The sequence below is a fragment of the Python bivittatus genome, unplaced genomic scaffold (genome assembly GCF_059951505.1).
Source record: "Python bivittatus isolate LINGU-HERP-01145 unplaced genomic scaffold, Pbiv_v1 ctg000080_np1212, whole genome shotgun sequence".
Taxonomy (NCBI): Eukaryota; Metazoa; Chordata; class Lepidosauria; order Squamata; family Pythonidae; genus Python; species Python bivittatus.
This window is the reverse complement of record NW_028277035.1, coordinates 45,523,488-45,533,360: the sequence shown is the minus strand read 5'-3', so window position 1 is coordinate 45,533,360 and position 9,873 is coordinate 45,523,488.

Sequence of the window (9,873 nt, the reverse complement as noted above, 5' to 3'; positions counted from 1 at the left end):
GCTATCTGATTCAAAAGAAAATCTAAAGAAAACCAGAAACATTTCCATTTCTATTGGCTAATCTTGTGCCTAAAGAAAAAGGTGAGTATCAGCCACTAGTATCAACCCTCAAGCTGGCTACCTAAGTGGTTAAGAAGGGGTTGGGGTGTCACAGCAGAGCAGCCCCTTTCTCAGGAAAGATTTATGTTTCCATTGGCAGTTTAAGCATGCATATACAAATAGCAGAGTTTCTAGAAAGGGGTAATTAATAAAATATGCCAAGCAAAGTTACAATAATAATACTATAGATCAGTGTTTCTCAACTCTGGCAGCTTGAAGATGTGTGGACTTCAACTCCCAGAATCCCCTAGCCAGCATGTAGATATACAGTTTGTCTCCATGCATTTTTGCATATGTACACAAGAGTTAATGTAACTGTAATGTTAAATCTTGGTAGTTAAGAATTCTTTGTAGCAGTGATGCCCAACTACTGGGCAGGCTGCATACAGTGTTTTTAATGTAGTCAATCATTAAAATTAGCAGTAAACCCTATAGACTGCTAGATCCATAGGCTTCAGATCACATTGCTGAAAGATTTTACTAAATTCCCCCCTCTCTACCTTGTTTGAGCCAACAAGTGGGACTTTCTCTGTCTTCTAGTAAATACCTCTGTCATTAATAGTTTGAACTGTTAAATGTACAGCAAGGTATTGAGAAGGCTAACACAGAAACTGGTGGTGGGTGTATTAGGTGGTAAGATCCAAACCAGGATGTAAACACTCCCATTCTAGGGAAGGGAGAAAGGTCAAGGTTATTAAGATGCCATGTTATGTCCTGGATGAAGCAGTAGAAATAAAGAGTGCATACAACTGATTTACTAAGAGTGCTAAGTATATACTGCACAAACTATGTAATATGACTTAAAATTTGTTAAATTTGTTCCAATTCATACTATACTGCATCATGCATGGTCTTTTATATTTATATTTATGACAATGTCACAGAGATTAACACATCCTTACGATCACAATTGTTATGTACATTTTTATTCACAAAGCTTTTATCTTTGTTTTTGAGGGCTCCTGAGTTTTCTTTACTCTTTAACTGAGGGCAGAGGAAATCAGTGCTACCTTCCATGAGAAAAAGAAATTAGTCCAGCTGACCAACCATTATGTGTGTGTGGCTAAGGATCTTCATCAGTAAAAGCATATTGCAACCAGTGACATGCAGGGGTACAAAGGCAAATTAAAGTTTGTCCTTGACAAAGTGTTATTCTTTGTATATGTTGAACTCTGTATATGTTGAACTCAGCATTCTTGATTGTAGTATAGACAGGTGCACAAGAAAGTTGTCTAACCAGCTAGACTACTCTTTTTTTCCTTCCTTTCTATGGAAGAATTAACTGTTGCGGTGAAGGGGAGACGTTTGGATTTACAGAAATTAAAATATGTATCCACATTGTACACACACACATAGAAGTTAACATACAACATAAAATCAAAACTACTTATTTAATTTGCAAAGGAATACTTTGCCTCTTGTATCTCCATTTCTGTAATCTATATATTTATACTACCACACTCTATGAGGACTTTCGGAGTATACAGTTAAGGTAAAATTTAAAAATCAACACATCGGCATGTAGCAAAAATCAACCAATTAAACCATAGCTTCATCCTATTAAAAGTAATATTAGAAGTCCAACCACATCTCACCTCTCAAACATCCTCCTGAATAGCTCTATTTTCATGCCTTTTCTAAAACTCAGGAGCAAGGGTGCCAGTTAGATCTCTGTTGAGGGGCTGTTCCAGAAGGATGACCACTGCCACTGAGAAACCTTCATTTCTTGCTCTCCTCCAAATCTCTCATATGGAGGGAACCCTCGGCATATCCATATCAAGAGGTAGGATCCACTTGAAATACATGGTACCTGGTGCCAAACCATAAAAAGCTTTATAGGTCAGAAACAACACTTTGAATTGTACCCATAGATAGTGCTGCATTCATAAATGTTCGTATATTGTGATTTGTTTGCTAACACATAGCTGCTGCATTTTACATCAATTGCAGCTTCTAAGTAGTCTTCAAAGGCAACTCCAAGAAGAGCACACTGCAATAATTTAACCAGAAGATGACAAGGTTATGAATCACTGTGGCCAGGGCCTCCTTCAAGAAGGGCCACAACTGGAAGCTGATTAGAGCCTCCCTAGCTGAAGCTGATTAGAGCCTCCCTAGCTACAGCCTCTACCTGCCTATCCAGTAGTAGCTGTGAGTCAAGTCTAGGATGACCTGAAGTTGTTGATCTGCTCCTTCAGGGAAACTGCTATTTCATCCAGCGCAACCACTGGAGCAATTACAGTGACAGATGGTTTCCAAACAGTCTCAGCCATGCTGGGATTCAGCTTCAACTTGTTTATCTCCAACTAGATCCTTACAGTCATCTGACACGTGTCAAGACTTCCACTACATCACTGTCCTAGCCCAAAGTGATGTATATCTGAGAACCTTCAGCATACTGATAATTTCACCCCAAATCGACAGATTATCTCTCCCAGAGGTTTCATGTAAATGCTGAACAGCAGGGAAGGAAAAAAAACCCTGTGGCACCTCACACTGAAGTAGCCAACAGGAGACTAACCCTAACCATGGCAGACTCCCAGCCATTACTAGCAGCCAAGGAGGATATATTGATCCATAGTGCTGAATGCCACTGAGATCTAAGAGGATAAGGAGAAGTGCACACCCTCCACCCAAGTCCCAGGTTATCCAACAGTGACCAGTGCAGTTTTCATTCATGTCCAGGTCTGAATTCTGACTAAGAAAATCCAGATAATTCACTTCCTCTAGAGTATTTTGCAGCTGAAGCTTCACCACTCTCTCCACAATCTTTCCCAGAAAGGGAAGATTGATCACTGGGCAATAGTTGTCTAACATGGTTGTTGTCTAGCACTGCCAAATTCATGTAATTTTAATAACTTGTGATGATACAGGATGTTACATTCAGCCAGGAGCAGATTTACAATATAAGGGTGTTCCTTCATCCAATTCAGCTGCTAACAGATGTTCAAGTGCATCAGTAAATTGCAATACTAATAACCAAATGCCATACTATTCTTTTTTTCAAGAGAAAAAATAATCCATGCTGGATTTCTAAAATGTGATCCAAAAACTACAATGGCTTTAAAATGGCACCAGAAAGCAGAAAGTTAACCTGAGCTGGCCACCATATGCCAGTGTTAAAATTCAGAATGTATGGCACACCTGATTGCTTCTGGGCCCAATTCAAGTTGCTGGTCTTGAGCTCAGAACACACTAAGTACTGTGTCTTCTATTCATTGCCTGCTAGCCTCCTTCTTGAAGACTTAGATTCACTTAGTGGTTGTTAATAAGATGCTTTTGCTGTGGTGTAACCAAGCTCTGCAATCTCGCACTGAAAAGTTTTAGTGAGGCATCTTCATATTATTATTATTACATGTTTTAGTGATTTGGGGGAAGTGGCTTGCAGCTTTGAATGTAAAGTGGAATATACATTTATAATACAATCATTTAAGTGACCTAGTTCACATAAGTCAAACATGTTTGCTAACTATGGCTGAAATAACTCACAATTGGTTAGGTTCACACAACAGAGTCAGCCACACTTTGCAAACCGCAAAAACAATTCACATAGAAACATCTTAAAAGACCCGCATTAAGCATGTCTAAGCCCTTGGATACACCTAAAATTGCTTTTTGGATACTAGCCAAAATCTGCTTTACACCTTCTAATATTAGTATCGTTAATCTGCCATTTTCTTCAAACGTGATCTCAAAATAACATTACACCTCAGCAGTGATGCCAGGGAGACTTACAACATGATTACTGGGTAAGAAGAATTTCCACTTCAGTCAGTGACTCATTAATCCTCTCTCTCCTGCACTGATGAGATGTGGGGTTCTATTGGGGAGTGAAACAGGATAATGATGTACCATAATTTTTCTACTACAGTCAGTAATTTACCCAATGAAGTTAGGAAAGCAATCTTTCGGCATATCATTTGAGCAAGAAAAAGACAGGTGTCTGTTCCTATTTGCCAGCTTTGCAGTATTAGTCATTTTCTGTCTCTCCTTATCTATAGGAGAGGTGGCAGCCAACTAGTAAATTTCAATTCTTACCCCTTAGAGCAGGGGGTTTCAATCCTTTTCAGTAAAAAAAAATCCCAGAATCCTTGATCTAGAAGCAAAGCTCTAGTGATAGAAAATTGACTGTATCTGAGTTATCTTTTTCTTTGCTCTTATTTTGGCAGTGAACCCCATAAAGTTCTCATGGAACCCTAGGGTTCTGCAAACCCAGTTTGAAAAAACTCTGTTCCAGAGGACCAGCTTGGTGCCCAATTATGGAAGGCTCTGCTTCCTCCTCTTCGGGACCATTTCTGTTTTGGCATCTTTCCTTTTTTTCTTAATTCTCATTATTTTGGGAAATGCCCAAATGGGTTATTGGAGGAGAAGCAAACAAACCAACCTAGAGAAAACAAGCAGAGTCCTGAAGTCCCATCCTGGTCCTCTTGCATCACCTTGATTAGTGGATGTTTTCCTCCAGCTGATGGTGTGTTGAAAGAAGATAATGGCAACGCTGGAGGAGAAAAACAACGATTATGGCATTAATCAGAAAAACAGCATCTGAGCGTGAATTGGAACAGATGCCATGAGAGGCTAGCTAGAGACTGGCAATGGGGATAGCAGATTTTATGCCAGCATTGTTTTCTGCCAATTCAAGGATGGATGGCTAGCATTTTAACCCAAAGTGCAGAAAGACCCTCTTTTAGAACAGGAACAAAGTCCATTTCCCACTCCAATTATTGCTAGTCCTTACCAAAACTAACACAAAAAAATGTGTTAATTTGCATTTCCAATTTCAAAGCTATATTTGAGAATTCATTTTAACCACTTTTTTTACTTTAAATTTCTCATAAAACTGTTCAAAATGTATCCCATTGCTTGTCAACCAGTGTTACAAACCAGGAAAGGGAATAATTTAGAACCACTGGCAAACCCCCTTTTGTAAGGGTTCCCAGTAAAAAAAAATTAAAAGTTAGGCTCAATCTTCTGACATGCCCAAACATGGTTAACTGGGGAGTTGTTAGCCCATTTATCAAAGACCTCTCCTTTCAACCCAGCTCTAGGAGAATTAGAAAACTGACACACGTTCGGAGTTCATAGACCTCCTGCTTGGATGCTGATAGGCAGATCCTGAGTAGGGTCATCCCTTTTTCCCCCCCTTCCTTTTCTGGAGCACTATCCTTAGTTTTATACAGTGTGAAAGATAACTGAAAGTCAGTCTCTTTCAGGAGACTGACTATTAGTTTCTTCCAAGAAAATGTTCCATTTCCAATGTTTTGGATCTAGCCCAACAAATCAGCAATTAAGAGGCTAAATCTACATAACAGCTTTTGGTGAAACAATAAAGGTAGAATGTCGTTTCTACTGCTTGAGCCATTATTTAAGTGGCTTTTGGGGGAAACAAAAACTCCCTCTATTCAGACCTTTCAGCGTGGGATCAACCTAATAGATCCTTTACAGGATGCTGTTGTACCATACCAAAAGTTAAGGGTTTGCCACATGGGACCAGGAAGATGAAACAAGAACTATGCAGGAAGTGCTCCATACAGTTTATGCAAATTTCAACTGCTGGTGGATAAACTGTTGCCAGGACATTACCTGCCCCTGTTGGCATAGTTTCAAAATATTTTGCACAGTCAAATAGATCTCTTGCAGTTTTATTATCATTTCAGCTCTTAAAGAAAAGGACATTTGCAGTGCAGTCTCCTCTGCTCTACAATTGTAAGAAATGCTATGGACAGTTGAACCAATACTTTTTAACTGGTAGTTCACAATAGGCCTTTGGGCAATAATTTCAACAGGGGCTAGATTGCAGTAAGAGAGATGTTTTGCTCCAAGATAAAGTCTGAGAAAATTACATTAACAACCACTTCCACTAACATCCCATTTGAGCATTAATCCTTTTAAAACAGCATCTAAACTAATGACCATCCCCTGCACCTTCCCTAGAGCTACCGGGCCTGGAAACAAAAATTTGGACTATCACTAGATAGCAGAAAAATGATGTAGAAAACATCAACTATTTACACCATCCAGTGGTTGTCTGACTTTAGCAGCTAATCTGGTAGTCCTAACCTTCCAACCCCCTAATAAAATACAGCTCCTTTTCCTGTAGCAGGACTTACCTGGGATTTCAATGCAGTAATTTTTCAAATCCTCAAATTACCCCCTTTAAAATTAAAGCTACTAGCAGCAAAGCAGATACCAGGAAGAAGCTAAGGACACTTCATTTCAGAAACATACATTGGAAGGCAAGTGACATTGCGGAAAGTACTCTGTGGTTATAACTGTAACACTGGAAACAACAAAACTTGAATCCCAGTGCTGGCTGAGACACCTTGCTTTCTTTGATATTTATCAGTGAGAGTATAGCCTCGCTCTCCTTCCTCTCTACCCTCCTCTACCCTGCTGGCAAGAGTTGTTGTTGTTCAGTGGTTCAGTTGACTGTAACCCAAAGGACATCTGTAACTGCTTCTTTGAGACCCTCTAAGCTCAGGCTTGTCAGCAGTATCAAGCCATCTTGTTTTTTTGTTGGTCTCTTTTTTGAGTGCCTTCAATTTTTCCAAGCATCAGGCTCTTCTCCAACAACTCTTGCTTTTGCATTATGTATTCAAAAATGGTAAGGTTTAGTTTCATTACTGTATTGTCATTTCCAGTGAGTACTTTGGTTTTACTTCATCTACTTCTGATTTGTTCTTCTTATGAGCCAAGGTATTCTCAATTATTTTCTCCAGCACCACAATTCAAAAGCATCAGTTTGTCTGATCATCATTTCTGATTATCAGTTTTTATAACCATACATTATGACAGAAGACTATGGCCTTAATCATACCTTTGTTGTCATTATGATATCTCTGTACTTTAATATTTTGTCCAAACTGTCATAGCATTTCTCCAAAATATCAGATGTCTCTTTATTTAATGTGTATAGTCACCATCCCTGCAAATTTTTGAACCTAGGAAAATAATTTCATCTATTTGTATTGGATTAGCATTGCCTTTTGAAAGGTTCTTAGTTTTTTTTAATATTGAGCAGCAGACAAATTTTTACACTTTTTTTTCACATTCAACAAGAAATTCTTTAAGTCTTCCTCAATTCTAGCCAACAAACAACATGCAGGTATCGTCTGCATATCTGAGTTTGGTGGTATTTGTCCCAGCAATTTTAATTCCAGTTTCAACTTCTAGTCCATCATTTCTCGTGATATATTCTGCACATAAGTTAAATAAATAAACAAGATGACAGTTTGCAACCATGGTGCTCTCTTTTCCAGTGTTGAATCATTGACTTGCTCAATTTTTCATTCTATTTGCTCTTTGCTGGTTATCATACATATTCTTCAAGAGGCAAATGAGGTGGCTCTAACCCTTGACTTTTCCATTATTCCATTATTCATCAAATGTCCATGGTATGATCTCAGGTGTCCCTACCTCTTCTAAATCCAGCTTGTACATCTGGGCTGGCAAAAAACTTGCTCATAAATGACATTCAACAGGCACTGAGGAGGTGGGAGGCATTCGTGTGTAGCTGTTACAGGCACAAAAACAGTGAGCAGATGCTTATGAAATAGCCAACTCCCCAAGCTTACAAAAGAAGCGGCAAGAGGAAGTAAGTGTTTGTTTTTAGCAAAATACAAAGGCGGGCCTTCCTTTCAGATCCTTTCCAAGATGCAGTTACAACAGCACACAGATAGAATGAGTGGCACGTTGAAATTTCTTCCGTTCTCCACTTCCCCATCTTAACCAGTGGTGTATGTATCCCAAGATTATATTTCAATTTGAACTTCTGCTTTGCTAATAAAAATAAGCCAATTAGGGTATAACAGTTAGAATGCTGGAATGAGGCAACCCAGAGGGACACACAGTCCTTTGCAGTTGTGAAGTTCACTCTGTGGATGTGGGCACATCACCTTTTTCTTGCCCTAACCTTTTTCACAGGATTATTATAAAGATTATGGGGAGCTGGGTTGATACACTACTTCTCAGTTGTTTTTATTACTTCCTCTACTGCAAAGCGAAGGTGAAAAAATGCCCCACCATTATTCAAGGACTTCAGTGGCAAGTCAGGCAGCAATTTATTACAGGAATCCTGTCTGGGGCACTAAGATTAACCATGTTTATCCATGATCTATAGCACACTTTGCAAACACTTTCCACAAATAAAACAAATCTATGCCAAATTTAAACTTCTGTATAGTGTCTCTACCTATTCTACACCACTGCTTTTCAAACTTTGCAGTTTTAAGCTGTGGAGACTTACAAGTTGCCAAGTTTAAAAAAGACTGTTCTATACCTTTCAGCTAGAACAGACTGCAAAAGTACAGGCATTCCCTTCGTGTGAAGCACTTGAGAAACTCTTGCCCATGACAGGAGGTGCTAGTCCAAGGATGATCCAGAGCCTTTTTATTTTAGGCCCCTGAAACTCCTTCTGGCTGTGCTTGCTGAAAATCGGCCACAGAATTTCCTGCCATTTTGAAGCAAGACATTATAATATAATTTAATGCAAGAAGTCCTGCAATGATGCAAGAAAAAGCAGAACATCCCAGCCTCCCTCACATGTACAAAAAGGACCCGCCCTTTGCATTCTCTCTCCACCCACTGCAACTTTCAACAGTTCCCAAAGTTAAGGGGCCCTTGGCCAGGAAAAGGTCACCCACCCCTATGCTAATGCAATAATGGGAAACTCCCAAAGCTTGTTAAGGGAAGTATATTTATGTCCTTTTAAGGCCATGATTCCTTTGCTGAGAAACATCCTCCAATCTGTCTCCTTTTCTAACAAATGTTACTATAATCATTATGTGCTGCATGCTAACGCAGTGAAGTATTTTCCAGAAGGGAAGCCAGGTTGGATGTGGTTGATACTTGAACAGGAGACCACCCAAAAGCCCCAGTCTTGTACATTGGACTCGGAAGTTAGAAAAGCATCCCAGCAGAAGGCAATGGCAAGCCACCTCCAACACGCTGCCGAGAAAGGACCGTGGATGTGTCCATGTAATCAGGAGGAGTTGAGCTCAACCTGCAGGACTCTACTTCAGACATATTAAGCTGCTTCAGCCAAACTCATAAAGGCCAACACAGGACAAAAACTTCCATGCAGGAGTTGAGGATGGGGTCTATTCATTTATTAATGTATTTATCTTACAACAATTTTCAGAGACAGAACAGTATACGATTAAAAACAAGACCTATACATAACAAGATGGTTGCTCAAAATCTTCATCCTAAGCCCAATGTAAAAGTACTTTCTGAAATGTCATATGTTCCTCTAGTCTCAAGACCCCTTTACATTCATAAAAATGATTGAGGACCCCACAGGGCTTTCATTTATGTGGGTTATATCTATCAATATTTAGTATATTAGAAATTAAAAGTGAGAAAATTTTAAATATTTGTTTATTTGACTGCAGACCCTCTGACAGAGTCTCAGGGACCCCCAGGAGGTCCACACCCCTCCTACTTCACATGGGACTTTCCACACACCTTGCTCTCAATGGGTGGACCAGATGGAAAGATTCCAGTCTGGGGAGGCAGACTCTGATATAACTCAGCATCACAGCAGACAAGGCTTTACAGGTAATGACCAGCACTTTCAATCGGGCCCAGAAGCTATTGGTAATCAGTGCAGTGACCATGACATGTGAGTAACTCTACTATTACAGGTCTACCATGGAGTCTGTCTGCTGCACTCTGACCGGCTGCAGCATTCTAGTCAGCATCAAAAGCAAACCCATATATAGCTTACTGCAGGAGGCCAGTCACGTGGTGTTCATGAGTTAACATTGCCCTGGCTTTGTT